General features: G+C 38.7%; 1 pseudogene; it reads right to left on the reverse strand.

Moving 5' to 3' along the window:
• LOC148658496 (fatty acyl-CoA hydrolase precursor, medium chain-like) overlaps nucleotides 1–5,659 on the reverse strand; it is a 69,755-nt pseudogene extending 64,096 nt beyond the window's left edge.
• Between the last annotated feature and the right edge of the window lie 17,904 nt (nucleotides 5,660–23,563).

Genomic DNA, 23,563 nt, shown 5'->3' on the forward strand with positions numbered 1-23,563 from the left:
GACCTTGCCCATTTGAAATTGTGTGAAAGAGGTTTAGTGGGCAGTGTAGTGACCATATAGTGTTTAAATACACTGTATAGTATAACAGTATAAAGCAAGTAAGTTTTTTTTATGTTGGGAAATGTTTCTTTAATATAAAATACTGAAAATTAACACAATACACCAGGAAATAGATGCAATAACAAGTTAATGCAATTCTTTTAAAAAGCAGGGCATGATTTTCTCTCCCAGCCTCAGCAGCAGACAGTAAGCACAAAGCAACCCATCAATGCAAATGAACAGGTTCTGTTTTATTGTGGCCTCTTGTGTCAATTTTCAGTATTTTAATCACAATATGCATTCCCTGAATGATTATATTCAGAAACAGCAAAACCTAGCACAAAGCAAGAACTCATCAAAGTGATTTACAAGTTCTGGGAGGAAGAGCTGACAGAACAAAGTTGCAAAAATTATATTAACAGGCTGTTTCATGTTCTTCCTAAGATTGTTGAGTGCAGTGGGGGACAATCGGGAATGTGATTTCACAGATGTTTTTGTTCTGTCTTGCATTTCATATTGTGAATATGTTTCCAAAATAGTTAAGCTGCTTAGTTACTCGACTCCATATTAATATTACTATCATGACATATTAAATCAGTAGAACTTCTATGAAATTCAATCTAAACCATTTTTACAGCTTTTAAAGTCACAATGTTTGAGTTAGGCAGGAACATGTGATTGTATCTTTTGATTTCATTTAAAAAATAAATAAAACATTTGCTCATCATGTTGATAGGTTGTTCTCCAGTTACTGCAATTGTAAAAAAATAACCATCCCCCCTCCCTTGTTTAACTTAAAGATTTCCTGCATAAGCATAAGAAATGCTTAAACACAAAACTATCATGTGTCGAATTAAATGTCCTTCTTTCAGTAGGGTATGCATGATTAGCAATACGGAGTCATTGTTATGATTTCCGCAGGACAAATAAATGTGTTTCCCACAAGCTATACTGAAGTGTCAGTACAGTAGCAGTTTGAAATTATTCATTGTCATTAATAAATCACTTAGCTTCGAACACATTGTGATATTTAGAAATATCAAAAATGTCAATAAAGTGTCCATAATATTTGCTATTTTAGTTTTTCAAAGAAATGTTTATTTGTTAAAAGAAAACTCATGGCGATAACTGGGTTCAAACCCCCAACCTCCAACATGCAAAGCACACGTCTAAGCCATTACACCAACATTCTCTTTAACAGCTTAAGTTGTAGCTGAAAAGGGCAGGCAATCACGTATGTGGTGAATGAGTCAAATTAATGCAAATGTTTTCAAAGAAAGTGTACTACTGTGAGAATTTGAGCTATATGAATATAATGATATCATTATTAATGTATTTAGGTACGCGATTCCATATTGTATTCCCTATTAATCAAATTCTAAAAATTTTTTACAGCAATAACGATCGCAAATATTCCAAGCAAAGGTTAAAACATTATATCTTTTTATGTATATAAACTAGTCAGAAGGAGCATGGAAAAAAAAAAAAACTTTTCCAAAATAACCACAGTATGTAACCAAATAAAAGGCTTTGAAGCTTAAAATGTTTTGGAAGAAAGTGGAATGCTGGTGTGTATTTTTTTATTTAAATTACCAATACAAGCCATAGTTTACATAATATGTTTATGTTCCTAAATTAATATTGTTTATGATCATAAGACGCATTATGCTCCTCTTCTTTTTATGCTCAGCTCCTAAAATTTCCCTTTGTAAAATTCCATATTAATATTTAATATTAAATGGATTAAAACATGCACAGTAAAGAGATTAAATGATTCAATCGTTTCACTAACAACCAATGCACCATGAGTGCCCCTGTCGGTCATTTTGGCCAGCCAATCATGTACTGCGGAACAATGCTGTAAACTGTAGATAATTTTGTGCAGTACAGGGTTGTACCGTGCATTTTGAATGTCTGCATCTGTACGTAATATTAGGAAAACACTTATACAGTTGTGGGTATCTATAAATAGGTGATTGAACTGGAAAACTAATAAAACATTGCACAATATTCAGGTCTAGTAGAGGAAGTAAAGTATGACTTTTGATCAGAAGTGATTTCAATTGGGCATTTTAATATTTTTGTAACAAAAATTCCCCATTAACTTTCAGAATTACTGATTTTCCCTTATAAAACTGTCCTCTATAATAATTCAACATATTATTATACTTACTAGAATATGGATGATTTCTGGGTCAAAGGCAGGATTTTTCTACATGATATGTTGCATAACCCAGGGTACAGAGTTCAACAAGAAATAGACACTTTGGTGTGATGGCAATTGCATTTTGATTGCTAGTCTATACCAGAAGTCTGCCATTACTTTAAGTTAGTTTCTATTGCTTATATACTTTAAGTTATAGTTTCTATAGATACTGTTATACCATTTTTTCTAGTGAACAATGTATTTCTTGCCGATTCAGTTTTACAGATATTCTTCCATTCTCAGAAAGCTTAATGAACAGCAGGCAACAAATACACTTCTGTTCCCTGTGTTTACGGTTTCATCAGCAATATTTTTGATGTGCAGATTCCCTTCCATTTATAATTTAATTAGCCAGTTTGAGTTAATGATGAACAGAAAGTGCCTACAATTATATTTTCACAGAGATCATTTATACAGGGCCTGCCCCTACCATAGGCGAATTAGACCATTGCCTAGGGCAGCAAGGCTGCCAGGGGGCCCCCTCCATGCACAACCCCTTTTTTTAATCACTAAAGTGTGAGCAAAAAAATCAATAAAGCATCTCTTTCTGTTGCTACTGTGGATTATCCTAATGAAAACCAGATCAAAAACAGACCAATTGTAATCAATATGTTTCTGAAGCAGAAAAGAAGAGCAGGATAAGCAGTCTCAAACAGAGGTACACAAAATCAAGTCACATTAATAATGCATTTGTGTTTCATTTGGTTGTGAGACTGTCAGATCCATGTAACTAGTGAACAATAAATAAGCCACATTTTCAAACTAGATATATAGATTAATGGAGGTGTTTTACTAGAAGTTATCATGTTTCCTGCAATTGTATAAATGCCGTGTGGGTCGCCTGTTAAAAATGAACACTGCCCAACCAACCAAATGTGTGATAGTGAATGTGCAATACAAAAGACTACATTAAAGCAATGCACTAAAACACATTGTTTTCCTCTGGATTTGCATTTCATTAAATGGAAGTTTTGCAACCCAACCTCTAGCCCTTCAGGTTGTAGTCACTTTCCCAGTGACAGTGACTGGAGCAGAGAGGAGCTCTTCAGAGCTCAAGTTGATTAATACATACCTGAAGTCAGCTGTGGTCCGTCTCAGACCGTCCCAGCGGACTGGCCATTATGAGCATCAATCATGCAGTGGGCTGACTGCTATCGTAGGAAAATGTGATTTTGCCTCCCGAGATCTAGGCAAATTGATATCTTGAAACGTTTTTTAATCACATTTTCTCATCTGCTCTGACTTACTGATCTCATTTCCCTTGTTATTTAGTGTACTTATTTCTTACTAAATTACATATTTATTTCTACAATTCCTTTCTTGAAAGGTTACATTGCAGTAATTTGTAAGTTATGATTTCTATACTTATTATGTAACAGAGAGCCTGTTTGTCATTATTTAATGTTATTAATGTTCCTATACATAGCCAGCAGCCATGTCACCCTGCAACTTACAATTGGCAGCCCACTAAAGATAAGCAGGTGTGAGCCTGGTCAGTACCTGGATGGGAGACCTTCTGGGAAAAACTAAGGTTGCTGCTGGAAGAGGTGTTAGTGAGGCCAGCAGGGGGAGCTCCCCCTGTGGTCCACGTGGGTCCTAATGCCCCAGTATAGTGATGGGGACACTATGCTGTAAACTAGTGCCATCTTTCAGATGAGATGTCAAACCGAGGTCCTGACTCTCTGTGGTCATTAAAAATCCCAGTGTGTTTCTCGAAAAGAGTTGGGGTGTAACCCTGGTGTCCTGGCCAAATTTCCTATGCCTCCTAATAATCCCCCTCTATGAATTGGCTACATTACTTTGCTCTCCTTCCCCCCCCAACTCCAATGACAGGCTGAGCGACTTGACGGTTGGAGTATTCTCGGTTGCATTTAATGGCAACATCAGCTCAAAGATTTGGTTCAAACCACCAAATGGAGATGGGCGTGCCAATAAGCAGACCTTGCTGATGCGAGATTAACACTAGGATGAGAGAATGTTCCTATTCATGACTTTAAATGTTAAAATATGTTATCCTTGTAAAATGTGTGTTTCTTGTTCTTGTTTGTAACTTATGTCTTGTTCTAAATAGTAAAATAAGGTTGTGTTAGGAGCTAATAATACTAGTGTAAATGTGGAGGGGCCCCTTTCCAAGATTTTGGTTGCCCTGCATTTGCACAATAAGATTAATGTCTTTTCGCAAAAAAGTTTAACACTCTTTAGCTATCATCCTAATATCTTTTATTTGCATATTGATACACAAAGCTATTTCTAAATTGCTTAAGCAGCTTTCCAGTTTGCAATACCAATTAAATAAAAAATATTCTAAATATCTCCACAGTAAATCTTATCACCAGTGAATTGCCAAATTGCCAGGCACATCTACATGCTCATCACTGATACACAAGACTACATGCACATCCTGGGTGTGTGCACGTGACTGGTCAGCTGTGGTTTCTTACATGGGTGGCTGTTGGGTGGCATCTCTTATTCCCCGCCAAGGCACAGGTGGTGCTGGTGGTGAGAACCTCATGGGCCCAGTTGGTGGCCTGGCAAAGGGGATTGCCAGGTATTTGTGGATTACATGGTCCATACCCTTACTCTTGAGTACTTTCCTTGTAATATCCCATACTTGAAGGATACCACAGGACCTTAAGAAGCCATTAAGAGGTTAAGCTTCCCTCTATGATTTAATTTTAATTTATTTAATCATCAGTAATATATAAAGGGATATAAATCAAATTTCCATTGTCCCCCAGTGTTATTCAAGAGCTTCCCACTATTTTTAAGTAACTCATGCAGTAATTCCCCTATAGTTATTGCAAATTCAATATTGGCAGGAGCCTCCACTGAATACATGTATTAAAATAGAAAAATGTCTCTTTAGAAAAATAACTTTACAAAGAAACTTATATAAAAGTGCAGAATTATTATGAACAGTGACAAAATAGATTTTCTTATTAGCCAATATTCATATGATGTCTCTGTATAAGAATATTTATAATTAACTGTTTATTGAGCACTTATTTATTGCATTTGATAATTAACCTTTCTGGAGATCAATACACTTTAGATTGTGCAAAGACTTTTAACAGAATCTTACCAGATGTGTAAAATATTTTCTTAGAAATACATTTTATTATACCTTTATACTTTTTACTATACAAATAATTTAAACTTCTTTACTAAAATGATTTATTTTAGTTGACTAAAAGTAAGACTGATTATAGTCCAAATTAAGTTGACTAGCAGGTGACTACAAAGTGACTATGTCTAATAGACATTTTAGTTGACTTGACTAAGACTAACTGAAAATCTGATGACTACATTAACACTGCATTTTGTGTAATTAATTTTGTTTTTAATTATAATTATTTACATTATTTAAGATTAACAAGAAAAAATCTTACCTCCACTGTCATTTACAGATGCCATCCCCAAAACAACGAAGGCAAAACAGAAAGGAGAATGCGTTTTCAGCAGCAGGTCATAGAGACTTTACTGTCTAGAAACTGTAGAATCTGGCTGTACTGGCTATATCTTAAATAGTGTAGTCTTACCCACAGAAGCTTAGCCACTCCTCCTCTACTGTGGAGGCACACATCCAAGTCAATTGAAACAGGACACAAAAGGATTTTTTGCAGAGATCACATCTTTGTAACCTGACTGAGGGCTGACCTGAGAGTAATAATACTGCAGCAAACATGTTATACAAAGCAGAGGCCTCTCGGTGATTACATATTACTTGTCTATTTGTAGGTGATGTTAGAAAGGCATTGATCTAAAACGGAACTCTAGATCTGATCCCTGTAGCCAGCTTAGACCTTTATGATATATTGTACATCATTAATTTGTTGCTTTGTCAGAAAATACTGATATTGAAGATCACTTGCATTTGTGATACTTTGAGAAACAATTAAAAAATGTTCTTGGTAAAGAAAAGTGTAGCATTAAAAGCAAATGTACGTCATTGGATATGACCCTGATGGCTGAAATATGGTTAGTGTTACATTAATGGATTGGAATATAGCGGCAATGCTTATTAATAAGACAGAATTAAGTGTTGCTGTGCTTTTCTAAATGAGGCCCCCATCTCTCTTCTTAATCTCTGTGGTGCAGCCACAGAGAAGCTATTCATGTAGTTTCTAAATTAAAGTGTTTTTCTTTCCGATAAGGAGCTGCTCCCAAATGGGGATTTGCACAGCCATGCCTGACTATAATGGACAGGCTACTCCTAGCACCAGGATGTCTGCTCAGGCCCATTCGGACCTTACAAACACCTGGTTTATGGTCCTAGGGTCAAAAGGTAAATGTTACTTTTTGCTACAGCTGACCAACCAATCAGGAACCTGCTGAACCACATGGGTCTCAAATGCCGCTAAACTTTCAACCAATCATCTCCCATCTTTATTCTAGTTGGGAGAGACTGCAGAGCTCAGAACATTCTCTGTCAATTCCCACACACCCTTAAAGGTTTCATGAAATGCTAGCAAAAGCCAACGTGGACGCTTTGCTTGATCACTGAAGTATACCCTTGGACTCTTGCCGACAATCTGAATAAGTTTTATTCAGCAGGAGCGCTATGCCAGAAGCAAACCACGTTTCTTCCACCCTAAAGGGTGACTTGCTCTGACCCGTGGTCACCCTCTCTGCATAGAGACTTTTTACTAGTCAGCCAGACTACTATTAGGTCCCTGGGAGAGCAACAACTGTCCCGTGCATTGCAGACAGAGTCTCTCTCTCCTTCCTTCTTTCTGCAACTCGGAACTGCACCAGGACTGGTTGGGCACCAGAGCCAGCATCGCACCGATTGGATGTTGCTGTAACAGAGACTGCCAGCTGGTCTTTTGTTCCCCTGCCCCGGGAAATACCAATCCATATCTGGATAAGTAACCCAATATTCTAAATTGCCGATCAAGAATTCAATTGTATCTGTACAAGGGTTGATATCAATTTAATTTGTATGAGTAATGCATTTACTTATGAGTAGCTAAGGTAGAATTCATATTCATGATTAACAAAACGGTATAGCTGAACAGTATAATGAATGCATATTCCTTGTTTTGTATCTCTTCATGATCATATATATCTTGTATCTGGTAACCCTCACAGTAAGATCTGTCATCTGTATCCAGGCAGACGGTTATATGTTTTATATGCACAATTTAAGTATTAATAAATGTATTTCATGCAGGGTGCAAATTATATCTTGGCATTAGGGGGAGCTCACCCCTGGTTGGAGGGGAGGTGGAGGGGCACATCACGTGTGAAAGGCCAGTTAACTAACACATACAAAGTGAGCATTGGATTATATATTTATAATTTAACAGGAATTACCCTTACCTTAAAAAGTGACCACAGAGGTCAGCTGTCCATGAAATGGACAAGCAGTGGCCTGCTTTAATCCAAGATGATAGAAAAGGCATAGGATCGAATCTCTCCAAAGGAGGTCCATTCAGATTAACAAAAAGAAGTGAGAGGCTTCCGATTTTCTATTAGTGTCATTCAGGGCAGAGAACCCCCGCTCGCAATCAGCTGAGGTGGCGAGGTATGTCTGGCCTGCTGTGGAAAGTTTTCCCAACATCTTTCCTGATGTTTTGCCTTGTAATTTCTAGTCGCGGAATTCCTCCACTGCCTCTCTGACAGGTTCACCCAGTGCTTTAGCAAGTGCACAAACTTCGCTTTCCCCGTAAAGAATTAAGACATCCAATCCTGTGGCCAGAATCATTTATCCAGCGGTTTCAGCATCTGGACTAATTCAGATTCAAGGAGTCACTTTGTAATGCTATTTATTGATCACAGACTGATAGAACTGGAGCCGGTTTATCTTTCCTGTACCCTCTGAGATTTCAACATTTTTAAACATGCCCAGTGACAAACGCTGTTCGGCCATCACTGCGGATTTACTGCCGATGTCTTTCATGGCTGTCAAGATATCAACGGTCTGCTGAATGTGGCAACTGGAGTCCACCAGAGATGTGTCTTGTTTTTGGAGGCCCTGCAGCTCATGGAGAATTTCTTTATTAGATGCCAAATCAGCAACAAATGAGGAGTTAGTGAGGTGTTTGTGTAGTCCCTTGTATTTCTGTCTCTCAGTGACACTGCATGATGGATCCTCGCTTGCTATTTTAAAATGGTGTGCTAATGCAGGGAAATCTTTCCATACTGCTTTTACAGCTATTAAAACTGCCTGCCACCAGTCTAATATTACAAATCTGGCCAATTTTCAAAATCTGCACATTTAGATCTGCGGGTGCTTTCTTGAGCATTGGAGTGTTCTTAGTTGATTGGTGATAAAGTGAATATAGTTTTGTGATAAAGAATTTGAAATGGTTACACCCAGACACTTGTCTTGGACTGCCAGTTCAAGGTGATGTGCCAGGACAGTGTATGGAATGCACCTTAAGAAAGTCACGTTTTAGCCTAGCAATCAGTCCAGAAGATTTGCCAGTAAGCACTGCTATGCTATGCAGTGGCTATGCTAATAAGATATTTCTTCAAAAACTCATCATTTAACCCACGTTACTAAGGCTCCCTCTCTGTAAACTGTAAATTGAATCTGCATATGAGCCATCAGTCAGCTCTATGATGTCAAAAAATACATTTTCCATGTTCCCCTTTCCCACTCACATTGTATCTCATGTATTAGATGAGATACGCCCGTGAACTGTGCTTTCATCAATAGTGAGGCTAATTCGTGATTTAAGTTTTTTTATACCCGACACAAGCTTGTTCCGCATTTGCTTTGCAATATGACCTATAATTTCAGCACACGGGTGGTCCGACTTATGTACAGTGCCTACTTTGGCACCATTAAGCTCCTGTAACATTATTAAAGGAGTGAACTTTTTATAAGCGTCTTTCCTAGGACACCATATAGGCAGATCTAAATGAAACTGTGGTTTCTTGAATTAAATTAGCATTTATTTCAAGTACCTTGTTTAGGAGAATTTGCTTAGTCTCTTCAATATCAATGGCCCTTCTATGTGGTAAGCTATCACGGTGTTTACATATTTCTTTCCGCAGCATGTTCTGCAAAGGGCTACTAACATCTCCATTAATCCATTCCTCAGATAAATGCATGCCAAGTGCTTTTTCTGACAGCAGAAGACTCTTTGCATCTCTGCATACTGTGCATCCCAAGTTTCCATTCTTAACGAAAAGCCACGGGTTACGTTTTTTCAACTCTGTCCACTGCTGGCCGGTCCGGTTATCCAGTAGATCGTGACGACTGGGGTCACAGAGGGATAAGCCTCTTCCTCTGGGGAGCTAGCACTGTTGGTGGATGTATTCGGTGGGATAGGCGAGGCAGTGGGTCAGCAGCTAAACTGTCTGACAAGCAACTGCTAGCAGCAACAGTCAGATTGCCCAGTTTTGGTTGTTTTGTGAACCCAAAATTAGCAAGTAAAGTTCCCTGTTTTCTCTTGGGCATTATCGTCACTTTCAGTAACATATATAGAAAACTGAATTTTTTTATATATATAGAAAACTGAATGTTACTGGAAATTTTCTCTGCAAATTCACTGCGCGTCTTTTTTTTTTTAGAAAACGTAACCAAGAGTGACTTGTTAGCTTGTCTGTTTGTCACGTGAAAAGAAACATTGCCTACTTTTGTAACAGTGCCACCATAGCCTTGATCAGTAATAGTTGTAGCAGCAAGGCTTATTAAAATATAGGAATTAAGTTTGCTGCTCCCTTGCCAGTCCCTCTGTCTCTCATGTCAGTGGTGCTGGATACAGAGAGGCCATTGCATTTGGTTCACATTTAAGGTGTTTTTCTAGCTGATAGAGTGTCCTGATAAGGAACAATTCCCAAAGCTGAGATTAATCAGCCACCCTAATAAATGGTCATCTCTGGTGCCTTTCACCAAGATTCCAAGGGAGAGCCTCATCCCACAGATGTTTACAACCCTAAGGTCAGAGTGCATTGTTACTCATCATCAGCCAATCAAGAACTGGTAGGGCAGAGTAACCCCACGTGGGTCTTGAATGCCCACGAAACTTTCAATCAATGAATGACCGTAGTTCCTCCAGGTAAAACAGGCAGCACAGGGCTCCTCCGGTGTTCTTCCTTAACATTTCTCAGACTCAGCTCAGATAATCATGTAACGGCCAGTGTGTCCGAGTGCCAGGACTTTCCTTTGTTCTAAGAGTTGAGAACGGAGATCGCCAGCGCGTAACCTAAGGATCCACCCAAGGTTAGCCCAGCAGCAAGCCTCGTGAACCCACCGTGAACGCTCACCTGATCAACAAATGAATTACGGCCAGAGGTGTGGACAGCTGAATCTCAGGATTCAGGACTAGCGCTACATCAGGAACGAACCGGTCTTCTTCCCATCTAAAGAGTGTGATCTGCTTGGACCCGCGGTCACTTTTCTCATGTATACAAACTCGTTAGTTTCAGCCAACACTAACTAGCCGGTCTTCAGAGAGCCCACTGCTAGAGCATCAGCAGCACGTAGCAACAGAAATCCTTATCCTTCTCTCTCATCAAACCAGCACTGCTTGGCACTGGGCCAGAGAACGCCGATTGGACACAGCAACACCTTGCCACTGTTTCTTTGTGTCCGCAGGAGATCTGAATCCCCACAGATTGGAAGAGTATTCAACCTTCTGCATTACAGCTCGAGAATTCAATTGTTACCTTATCACCAGTTGATATCAATTTCATTCCTACAGATGGGTGAGGTATTTCGCGGCATACCGCGACACGCCCACCGGGGTATCACGCAGTTCACGTGTGTCACGTGACTAACTATCCGGCGTCGCCTTGTAAAACCGCCAGGGGGAGCTTAACCTCTGATGTACACCATTTGAGCCTTTAATTTTGAACTGTGTATTACAGCATGTTAATCATCAGTCATTAAAATGTTGGTATATTTTATGAAAGCAAGATTGCTCAGTTGGACAAAAGTACACAACCTACCTTTATCAGAAATATTTATGCATCAAAGCCTTTACTGAAGATATTACTAATAGTATTAATAATGGATGACTTTGGACAAGCTGTATACTCAAAGTAAAATTTCTTTAGCACATTTGTACAAGCACTTGGAATCTGTCCAAGCCATACTTTGTCAGGCATTTTGTTTTACTTCAACGGGCATAAAAACTTCCTTGCTTTTAACAGGGCGTTTCATAATTTCTAACTACGAAAATGATTAAAATGCAACACCTATCATGAAAAGAAAAAAATACACACCAGTATTCCATTTCTCCCTAAACATTGTAAGCTTCGAAGTCTTTAACTAACGTGATACCGGAGTCAACAAGCATACTTTTAGAATTTGATTAAAAGGGAATATAATATAGAATCGCGTATCTCAAGAATTTAATAACGGTATGATTATATCCATGTACTGCGGCAGGGCTGTGTAGGGCTGTTTCGCCTGCCTGTTCATGTGTGCTGTCTTGTAGCCTATTGGTCTAGGTACGTGATTACCAACTGGCAGGTTGTGTGTTCGAATCCAGCTGGTGCTGGACCTTTCAGTTTTATTTATTTATTTTTTAATTGCGTAACATAAACATATTACCGTATGCAAACTGTACTGTATACAATATGTATATGTATATTTAATGTCTTAACTGTGCCCGTTTAAGTATTGAATATTCATATCTAATTTTACCACTGAAGGGAAATCTTAACATAAACATACAGTATATGGCTGGTCTCGGTACTTTAAAGAAAAAAATACACACCAGTATTCCATTTCTCCCTAAACATTGTAAGCTTCGAAGTCTTTAACTAACGTGATACCGGAGTCAACAAGCATACTTTTAGAATTTGATTAAAAGGGAATATAATATGGAATCGCGTATCTCAAGAAATTAATAACGATATAATTATATTCATGTTGCAAAAGAACTGCAAGGGACATAAAAACTCCCTTGCTTTTAACAGAGCGTTCCATAATTTCTAACTACGAAAATGCCAGGTGAAAGGATTTGTAAACATATTTTGTTAAAGCAAGTCAGTTTTTTCCGCAACACATAAAATACATTTTTCCAAGAAAGTTTAGCCTTTGTCACTAATGAAACCACTAAATAAAGACATAAATATAGAAATCTTAAGATTTGTTTTATTTAATGTTGGTAGCAGGATGAACTGTCAGATTGTATATTTTGTCGCAAAGTTGCTGCAAGATGTTAACAGTGAAAAAGGTATTTAGAAATGAGTTATTTCAAGATGAAAAAGAAAACATACACGAAACATGGTTTCATTACGACCAGAATTGGTCTTGAGATATTTTTAACTTGATTTACAGTATTTGAGAGGTATGTCTTAACTCCGATACTACAGTGCTTAAGTACTGCTCACGTATATGTTTCTAGGTTTATATTATGCATTTCATACGGTCAAATTACTTTTGAGCAACAAAAGAAGCGCGAAACGGTATGCGTTTTAGTTTCGTTTTGTGCTGGAACCCGTGGATTGATTAGAGATATCAAGTACATACAAGTCATTTTTTAAATGTTGTAGTTCGTCTTGAAAAAATGTTATGAGTACATCATCTATCAACAATTACACAGGTTCTGTTTCCATATTGCGGATTTTGGTTAGGTATTATCAAATCCAGTGGCGCTGTGTTTTAGTTTACTGAGTCCCATGTCACATGGTCTGTGATTGAAACCTGTAAAACCGGTTTAATTCGTCACAGCCAGCACTCTTCAGGTGTGAGGGTATTCTGCTCAGAATGAAACGCTAAAATGTTTGTGTATATTCTAATGGTAGTGGGGGCAGGGTGTGTGGGAACAGGTTTGTTCTTCACACCTGAAACATTTTCTCTGAAAGGATTTTCTTCGCAGTTAACCGATCTTGTAACAGCATGTTACAGTTTACTATTATTAACCATATTAATTTTAAGTGCTTAATGTAAAATCTTGTAAAAATATATTTTCATTGTTCAAATATACATTAATATACATTAAGTCTGACTAGCATATAATAAGTTAAATACAAAACTAAAGAAAAAATAGGGTTAAATATAATTCAAAATATTTTGCTAACAATGTTAACTGTTTATGAATAAAATGTATTAACTAAGGAGTAGGATGGCACAGTTGTTAGTATGTTTTTTGTTTTGTTTCTTTTTCATAAATACAACAGTAGTACCTGATGTCTCAGTGGCTTTCAAAATTAAATTATGCATGCAAACCTGTGAACTAGAAAGATAACTAAGATATCCATCCATTATATTCCATAATATCCATGAAATATATGGCGCTGAAATATGTGTGACGCAGTGGTGGCCTGACACGGTGAGGTGCCCGGGCAGCTGTATGATGCAGTGGTGGCCTGGCACGGTGAGGTGCGCTTGCAGCTATGTGACGCAGTGGTGGCCTGGCACGGTGAGGTGCGCTGGCAGCTGTGTGATGCAGTGGTGGTCGGGTATGTAGAGGTGCACTGGCAGCTGTGTGTTGTGACGCAGTGGTGGCCTGGCACGGTGAGGTGCGCTGGCAGCTGTGTGATGCAGTGGTGGCCGGGCACGGTGAGGTGCGCTGGCAGCTCTGTGGTGTGACGCAGTGGTGGCCTGGCACGGTGAAGTGCGTTGGCAGCTGTGTGGTGTGTCGCAGTGGTGGCCTGGCACGGTGAAGTGCGTTGGCAGCTGTGTGGTGTGTCGCAGTGGCCTCACCTCACCGTGCCAGGCCACCACTGCATCATACAGCTGCCAGGGCACCTCACCGTGCCAGGCCACCACTGCGTAACACCACATAGCTGCCAGCGCACCTCACCATGCCAGAACATCACTGCGTCACACCACACAGCTGCCAGCGCATGTAACCGTGCCAGGCCACCACTGCCATACACCACACAGCTGCCAACGCACCTCACCGTGCCAGGCCACCACTGCGTCACACCACACAGCTGCCAGCGCACCTCACCGTGCCAGGCCACCACTGCATCACCCAGCTGCCAGCGCACCTCACCGTGCCAGGCCACCACTGCATCACACAGATGCCAGCGCACCTCACCGTGCCATGCCACCAGCTGCGTCAAACCACACAGCTGCCAGCGCAACTCACCGTGCCCGGCCACCACTGCATCACACAGCTGCCAGCGCACCTCACCGTGCCAGGCCACCACAGCGTCACACCACACAGCTGCCAGCGCACCTCACCGTACCAGGCCACCACTGCGTCACACCACACAGCTGTCAGCGCACCTCACCGTGCCCGGCCACCACTGCATCACACAGCTGTCAGCGCACCTCACCGTGCCCGGCCACCACTGCATCACACAGCTGCCAGCGCACCTCACCGTGCCAGGCCACCACTGCGTCACAACACACAGCTGCCAGTGCACCTCTACATACCCGACCACCACTGCATCACACAGCTGCCAGCGCACCTCACCGTGCCAGGCCACCACTGCGTCACATAGCTGCAAGCGCACCTCACCGTGCCAGGCCACCACTGCATCATACAGCTGCCAGGGCACCTCACCGTGTCAGGCCACCACTGCGTCACACATATTTCAGCGCCATATATTTCATGGATATTATGGAATATAATGGATGGATATCTTAGTTATCTTTCTAGTTCACAGGTTTGCATGCATAATTTAATTTTGAAAGCCACTGAGACATCAGGTACTACTGTTGTATTTATGAAAAAGAAACAAAACAAAAAACATACTAACAACTGTGCCATCCTACTCCTTAGTTAATACATTTTATTATTCATAAACAGTTAACATTGTTAGCAAAATATTTTGAATTATATTTAACCCTATTTTTTCTTTAGTTTTGTATTTAACTTATTATATGATAGTCAGACTTAATGTATATTTGAACAATGAAAATATATTTTTACAAGATTTTACATTAAGCACTTAAAATTAATATGGTTAATAATAGTAAACTGTAACATGCTGTAACAAGATCGGTTAAACTTCGAAGAAAATACTTTCAGAGAAAATGATTCAGGTGTGAAGAACACAGATCTCCAATGCAATTTCAACCAAACCTGTTCCCACACACCCTGCCCCCACTACCATTAGAATATACACAAACATTTTAGCGTTTCATTCTGAGCAGAAGACTCTCACACCTGAAGAGTGCTGGCTGTGACGAATTAAACCAGTTTTACAGGTTTCAATCACAGACCATGTGACATGGGAGTCAGTAAACTAACACACAGCGCCACCGGATTTGATAACGCTATAAAAACGCTATAAAATAATGTGACTTGGCACAGAACAAGTTTACAGCACAGTACAAAAATAAATGCTGACCATGACTTTAGAAGCATAAATTGCCTTACACTCAATTTAAACACAAGCTGTCTTTAGCCCTCTAAGCTGGTTCATACAGAAATGTAGAGATCCAGGCTCAGAACACACAGCTTCATTAGCGAATACATATGCAGGACAACTAGAGAAGACGTTTTACAGAGGATGGATTTTTAGAAACATCCCATCAGTGACATCACTGAAGTCAACTCCTAGGTACTGTAACTGTCGTGTGGATAGTTTCACGAGAATCAGACAAAGGTTTAAGCATCGCTTGTTCTAGATAAAACTGCAAAAAAAAAACAACAACCAATAATGTACTTCTTTGCTGCTCTGTTTGCCCAAATCATATATTCACAACATGAAATCTAGAAAATAATATTACGTAACCAAAATCCGCAATATGGAAGCAGAACATGTGTAATTGTTGATAGATGATGTACTCGTAACATTTTTTCAAGACGAACTACAACATTTAAAAAATGACTTGTATGTACTTGATATCTCTAATCAATCCACGGGTCCCAGCACAAAACGAAACTAAAACGCATACCGTTTCGCACTTCTTATTAGTTGCTCAAAAGTAATTTGACCGTATGAAATGCATAATATAAACCTAGAAACATATACTTGAGCAGTACTTAAGCACTGTAGTATCGGTGTTAAGACATACCTCTCAAATACTGTAAATCAAGTTAAAAATATCTCAAGACCAATTCTGGTCCTAATGAAACCATGTTTCGTGTATGTTTTCTTTTTCATCTTGAAATAACTCATTTCTAAATACCTTTTTCACTGTTAACATCTTGCAGCAACTTTGCGACAAAATATACACTCTGACAGTTCATCCTGCTACCAACATTAAATAAAACAAATCTTAAGATTTCTATATTTATGTCTTTATTTAGTGGTTTCATTAGTGACAAAGGCTAAACTTTCTTGGAAAAATGTATTTTATGTGTTGCGGAAAAAACTGACTTGCTTTAACAAAATATGTTTACAAATCCTTTCACCTGGCATTTTCGTAGTTAGAAATTATGGAACGCTCTGTTAAAAGCAAGGGAGTTTTTATGTCCGTTGCAGTTCTTTTGCAACATGAATATAATTATATCGTTATTAATTTCTTGAGATACGCGATTCCATATTATATTCCCTTTTAATCAAATTCTAAAAGTATGCTTGTTGACTCCGGTATCACATTAGTTAAAGACTTCAAAGCTTACAATGTTTAGGGAGAAATGGAATACTGGTGTGTATTTTTTTCTTTAAAGTACCGAGACCAGCCATATACTGTATGTTTATGTTCCAAAATTAATATCGTTTATGGCCTTCACATGCGTTACAGTATGCTCCTCTTCTTTTTATGCTCAGCTACTAAGATTTCCCTTCAGTGGTAAAATTAGATATGAATATTCAATACTTAAACGGGCACAGTTAAGACATTAAATATACATATACATACTGTATACAGTACAGTTTGCATACGGTAATATGTTTATGTTACGCGATTAAAAAATAATTAAATAAAAATGAAAATTCCAGCACCAGCTGGATTCGAACACACAACCTGCCAGTTGGTAGTCACGCACCTAGACCAGTAGGCTACAAGACAGCTCGCATGAACAGGCAGGCGAAACAGCCCTACACAGCCCTATCGCAGTACACGGATATAATCATACCGTTATTAAATTCTTGAGATACGCGATTCCATATTATATTCCCTTTTAATCAAATTCTAAAAGTATGCTTGTTGACTCCGGTATCACATTAGTTAAAGACTTCGAAGCTTACAATGTTTAGGGAGAAATGGAATACTGGTGTGTATTTTTTTCTTTAAAGTACCAAGACCAGCTATATACTGTATGTTTATGTTCCAAAATTAATATCGTTTATGGCCTTCACACGCGTTACAGTATGCTCCTATTCTTTTTATGCTCAGCTACTAAGATTTCCCTTCAGTGGTAAAATTCAATATCTACAACGGGCACAGTAAAGACGTTTACAGTAAGTCTTTCTACGACAGACCAATGGACCACGAGTGCCCCTGTCGGTCAACCAATCACGCACCGCGGTATTTTGCGTCATCGCACGTCACGATGCACAACGCCGTAGCCAATTACCTCCGGTACGTGTCTGTACCGCACACTTTGAATGGCTGCATCTGTATGAGTGATGTACTTGCTTTTGAGTATCTAGCGTAGAAGTTGAAATCCAAGTTCATTTACGAAACGGTCTAAATGAATGGTATACTGAATGTATGTCCCTCTTGGTTTGTAACTCTTTGTGATTGAATATATACCTTTTGTATTCTGGTAACCCTCACGATAAGATCTGTTATGTTTATATGCACATTTTACGTATTAATAAATGTATCGTCATGTATTAGTATCCGTGTTTGTCCATTGCTGAGTATCCTGCTGGGTCGGTCTTCTAATAGCCATCAAAGAATAATTTTGTGACTTCCTGCTACAATTAATAATTGTCCCAGTAAAAGCACAAAACACCTACATTTACTGGTGCCTCGTGAGAGGATGCCTACATAGTATTAAACTGGTTAGCTATTTCTATGGCAACAACATGCTCAAAACAGAAACGCAAATGTAGTCTATACTGGAAAAAAGTGACACATATAAATAGGAAATTTTATAAATTGACAGTGTCCATATTTTAGAGACTCCCCAAAGTTGCGCAAATGCGCAAATGGTTTCTTCAGCTCCCCCTAGCTCCCCCATAATTCTCACCATGAACTCATGTATTGAATCCGTGTGTGTGTCGCCGATTGTTCCTGACGATTGATTGTCTAATAGCCATAAAAGAATCACCTCGTGGTTTACTGCTACAATTATTAAATTGTCTCAGTAAATACACAAAACTTCTACAGCATTAATTCACTGTTTCTGCGAGAAAGGAAAGAAGGCATACAGTAGCACTATGCTTTAAGAAGAGTATTCATGATCAATAACTGGTTAAAAACATTCAACAGCTCTAGTGTTACGAGTATGATACAGGTCACAAAATGTAGACATTACTTATATTTCAATACTATGTGATAAAACGATGAATTTATGCACAAAAGATTTTTTAATGGCAGAGTTTAAACTTTCCTCACAGAATGGGAAAGACCTACAGGAATGCCAGCAACAGAAACTGTAATGGTAGATATGGTTAATGACATTTGTTGGGCACCTACAAGAGGAATGCTTATATTGTCAAGTCCTCTACATCTATAGGGTGCTCCTTCTCTGTCCTGTTCCTAGTTTCCCTGTGCTTTTCTTGTCCTTCCAGTGTATCTTTGTGTGGGGGTTTTATATTTCCGTGTTACCCTGTGTTCGGATGTCTTGAGACCTGCCTAGCACCAGGTTGTATCTTCCGCGGCCTGAGGGCATAGGTTTCTACCCGACATCAAACCTATTCTAAACCTCTGAAAAATAAAAAGTTTCACTATTATTCTTTAACTCACTACTCTCTCAGTCACTCCCTTTACCAGTCTCGTCTTATTAAAGAACCCCAGCTAATTTCTCCCTCCCAGTTTATCACAGCTGCCTCTCATCAGCTTAAAGTTTATTTAAGGTGTACTTAATTATTTAGGCTTTTCAATTTAAATTTCACTGACTGACCACACCTGATTCTTTTAAAACCCCTGGCTTCTCCCTGTAGCCTACAATTTGAGCAACGTGACTCTTGTTGCCATTGTAGAGGGGATGGGTGACATCACATCCCAAAAAACAAGGTGCTACATCTCGGTAATGAAAGCACCTTAGTTGCTAATTTCAATGACACAAACTACCACAGATAGAGGATAAACAAATGTGGTGTTTTATATTGTTTGTTCTGCGTGTAGGGGTGCCAGCTTCATGGACCTTCTTTTCTCTCCTTTGTGGGCATGTCTGAGAATACTGAAGTGGAATAATCTACTACCGAGATGGAATGAGCAGCATATCTATGAAGTGTAGAGTGAACCCATGTGCTGAGGAGCAAGAGGCAGCTGAAACTGGGAAACCACTTGCTGAGCAAGAGGCAGCTGAAACAGGAAAGGTGTAGCAGGATGGAAGAATCCAATTTGAATTAATAGGAAAACAAACAGGGTCTAAGCCAAGTGAGCAGAGAAAATAAACAAGCAAATGGGGAATCCGCCACAAAGCACAAAAAACAGCAAAGGCCAGAAATCCAAATAAGTTACAACTACTGAAACAAGAACAAGGCAAAGCTAGGGAAAAAGGAACTAAGTACTCAAGGGGTCCAGAGACTGAGCTCTATGACAGAGTGTCTAGCTATTTCTACAGAAATTGGCCAACCAACTGCCACGTCAAAACTAGCTCACTCTGCTATTTGGCAGTGAGGCAAGCACTTGAGGTTAGTATTATATATTGAGATTATATTGTGGTAATGAGAAAGAATGTTATTTAAACAGATGAAGTTGGTGTGAGTAAAGAGTTAGCATGTGTCTGAAAAGAGTGATTAAAGTGGGAAATAATGTTCAGAAAGGCTCTACTTCACTTCACTTCAGAAATAAGATTATAGGAAATAGTCATCATGGATCTTGCAGTGGACCAGTTTTCTTTGAGCAAGCAGCAACAGTAATGGACACACGTAAAGCATATGATATGAGTGTCAATTGCAGTCAACTTTACAGTGAGAACACATTGTAATGTATTTGTTCTGTTTAAACTGATCAGTTTATGTGCAGTTATGTTAGAATGAAACCTATGGACCTGTGTTTGTTTTGCCTGCCCTTTTGTGCTTTGTCACCAAATTAGAACATTGGGAAAAGAGAATCTGGGTGTTATCTCATATCTCATTATTATTTTTTTAGTTTTGTAAAAAAATGTTAAAATTAGAGGTTCTGTGTAATTAAAACATCTCTTCATCAATGCTCCTGCAGTTTTGTTTTCTTTCTAACTAATACTTTTTAAAAATACAAAAATATGACCTAACTACATTTTTAGAAGGTTTAGCTTTATGTTTTTTGCACAATCATCAGTTCATGCTGCAAGATTTATTGTTCAGCTGTCACTCAGTACCCGCTACAAAGATGGAGTAGAATCAAACTTATCTCATTTGAGAGAGACCAGTTTGATGTGAAGAAGGCTCCACTGCCAAACCGTTCTTTAACTTTCAGCATGGAATGAACCTTTACCTGTTACCTACTCAAACTCATCTGTTACTGCTAAATTTGGGCCATTGAAAGTGGCTTTCCTTCTGCGTTTCATCCCCGAAATGCAGTGTTTTCTTTTCTTGGGAGCATGAAGTCTCTCAGTATCCTTACAAAGGCGTGGAGAATGGAACTAGAATGTGTTAGTGCTGGGTTTGTGCCACTGAAAGTAGCTTTTCAGCTGCTTTAATTCTTGTGATATAATGCCTTCTTTTTTGGGTAATCAAATGACTGTCTATATAAGAAAGTTTACAGTTAGTAACACTCTGATCATGCACTTTTAAATACTTGTTGTGAGGTTTTTCTTTACTTAAAATTGTTTTAACTAGTATGTCATGATACTTGATAGCTGTGTAAATATATTAAAACTAAAGAAGTAATCAAAGAAGTGTATCATTGTATCCTTTTAAATAAATAGTCAATTCAGAGGACATTTAAAAATTTGGCTTTTGAGCTACTTATTTAAAATGTTTAGAATTAACAACATCTGGCATTAAATTGTTGTATTATTTTATGCAAAGAAAATACATAAACATTGAAAAGAACAGGGACATAGGATTATACAGTATGTTTTGTTACAGGCACTATTTGCTAAATTGAACTTAGTAGTGAAGAAAGATGTAAGAGGTGAAAAAGGGGTTAACTGATTTCTTTCTGCACACAGACTTCTTGTGACACAACACATTCCATGCTTAAGCACTTTTGAGTTATGGCAGGGATGGAAGTTAAATGATAAGAGATTCCAAGTGCAAGATAGAGACTACCTATCTAAGGAAAGATAAAACTGGCCATTCAAAGTTGTCAAAGTCCTGGGAATGTCTAAACACAGGTGAGCTCCTCCCATTACCATGGTAACAATTTGCATCAGAAATGGCTGAAGTTTGCTACATAAACTGGACGTTTTGTACCTATATTCTGAACAATACTTTGATCTTATTGTTCCTTGCATGTGTTTTAACAGAAAGAATAAGTTCTGTATCCCGAGATGAAGTTAAACAGATGAGTTTATTGCATGCAAGGAACAATAAAGCCGAAGTCCTGTTTCCTATTGTTCAAAGTGCCGGTACAAACTTTTAGTTTATATAGCCCTTCCTTGCCGCTTCTGACGTCACTCAGTACTATGATAAGGGGGGGAGGTCACAGTGTTTGGCCAGTTTACAGATCTTGGCCAAATGGTCAGTTAGATTACGTCCCCAGGGGGTTTCCTAGCCGGCATCTGGAATCCTTATCTGTTATCCCCTTTTCCTGCCATAAACTCCAGCCTGTTGCTTAGAAGTCTAATCTTCATGCAGAAAGGACTTAGGACAGAAAGTTATACCCTTCTTCACATCTTGTATCTTTCTTCATTCCCCTCTTATAAAATATAGCATACGTCAGTGCAGTCTATTTTTTACACAAGCAATGTCAGGGCAAAGCTTTCCTTTCTAGGTGTACAGACATGCATTACCATGACATTGTACGTTCCACGGTTACAACAAGATGTGATTAATGTCTTTGTACAAGTGATGGTTACAATTACACATATAAACAATCCTAATCCTACAAATAAATATTGAAATAAAGTCCCACCCCAGGAACCAAATGCAGACCTCAGGCATGTGGAGATCTATCGTCAGGATCTTGGAATAGCAATATACAGATGCAGCCATTCAAAATGCATGGTACAAACCCTTACTGCACGCAACTACCCACAAGCCACCGCAGTGTACCGTGGTAAGTGATTGGCTGGCCAAAATGACCGACAGGGGCACTCGTGGTGCATTGGTCGGTAGTGAAAAGATTTAATCATTTAATCTCTTTACTGTGCATGTTTTAATCCATTTAGTATTGAATATTTATATGGAATTTTACAACTAAAGGGAAATTTTAGTAGCTGAGCATAAAAAGAAGTGGAGCATAACGCATCTGAAGGTCATAAACAATATTAATTTAGGAATTAATATGTGATTGCTGTATAGAATTAATTTTAATTAAAAAAAAATATTTAACACGAAAATTAAGCTGTTTACATTCCTCTGCCTGAGAATATAGTCACTCGTTGCTACGCAACGCAGACACAGAGCCACTAACTAGCAAAGAGAGGGCATTAGCTAGCCAATATGATAAAGGAATAAATGATTTATTTTGCACATTTATTTGAACATTTCCATCGATTGTACAAGCATTTGGAAACTGTCCAATCCCTAGTTAGTCTGCATTTCACTCTCCAGGCATTCTCCTTGTCTGGCGCCGGTCTGTCTTCTAGGAAATGTGACAGAATTCTGGGGATTACGGTACGGCTTCGGAATGGTGATTGGCTGACACCATCTGACACCCATCTGATTGGAGAAAAAAAACTTGCAGATCTGTTCTACATAGCAGGAAGACAACAGCATACAGTATGCTGCTTCCATTCGAAACATGTATTTTAAAAGTTTAATTAAGAAGTAAAAACCTTACAGCGTACACAGATTTCTAAGCTGAATAGGAGGAAGAAAAATCACCCGTGTTCCGATCATAAAAAGTGGTTATTAACTATCGAAACCTGTTTTATTTATTTAATTTTTATTTAGATTAAGAGTTCCCGTCACCCCCATTTCAATTTAAATCGCAAACCCGTGTTTAATTAAATATTTTTATTGATTCACAATCTGGCAATGCAACGTTAATCGTTATATTTGTCTTCTGCATAATAATGTTCACCTCTCTGTCCAGCAAATTAATAATAAACTTTATTTTCGTCGTCTCCGCTTTAAAGGTACCCCCGTCGCGGAAGAATTTGACCTCAGAACGTTTACCCAGCGTAATATTGTATTTCATTGCACTTTGACAGATTGTCTTTAAATCAGTTGTTGTCAGAATATCCCCACCTCCAGACAAGAACAAAATTGCAACGATTTTATTAACTGGCTGTTTCAGTAACTTAAAGTATATATTTAAAGTAATAATTTAACAATATGTGTAAATGTTTTAAGATC

Source organism: Lepisosteus platostomus, chromosome 7 (genome assembly GCF_059453375.1).
Source record: "Lepisosteus platostomus isolate fLepPlt1 chromosome 7, fLepPlt1.hap1, whole genome shotgun sequence".
Classification (NCBI taxonomy): Eukaryota; Metazoa; Chordata; class Actinopteri; order Semionotiformes; family Lepisosteidae; genus Lepisosteus; species Lepisosteus platostomus.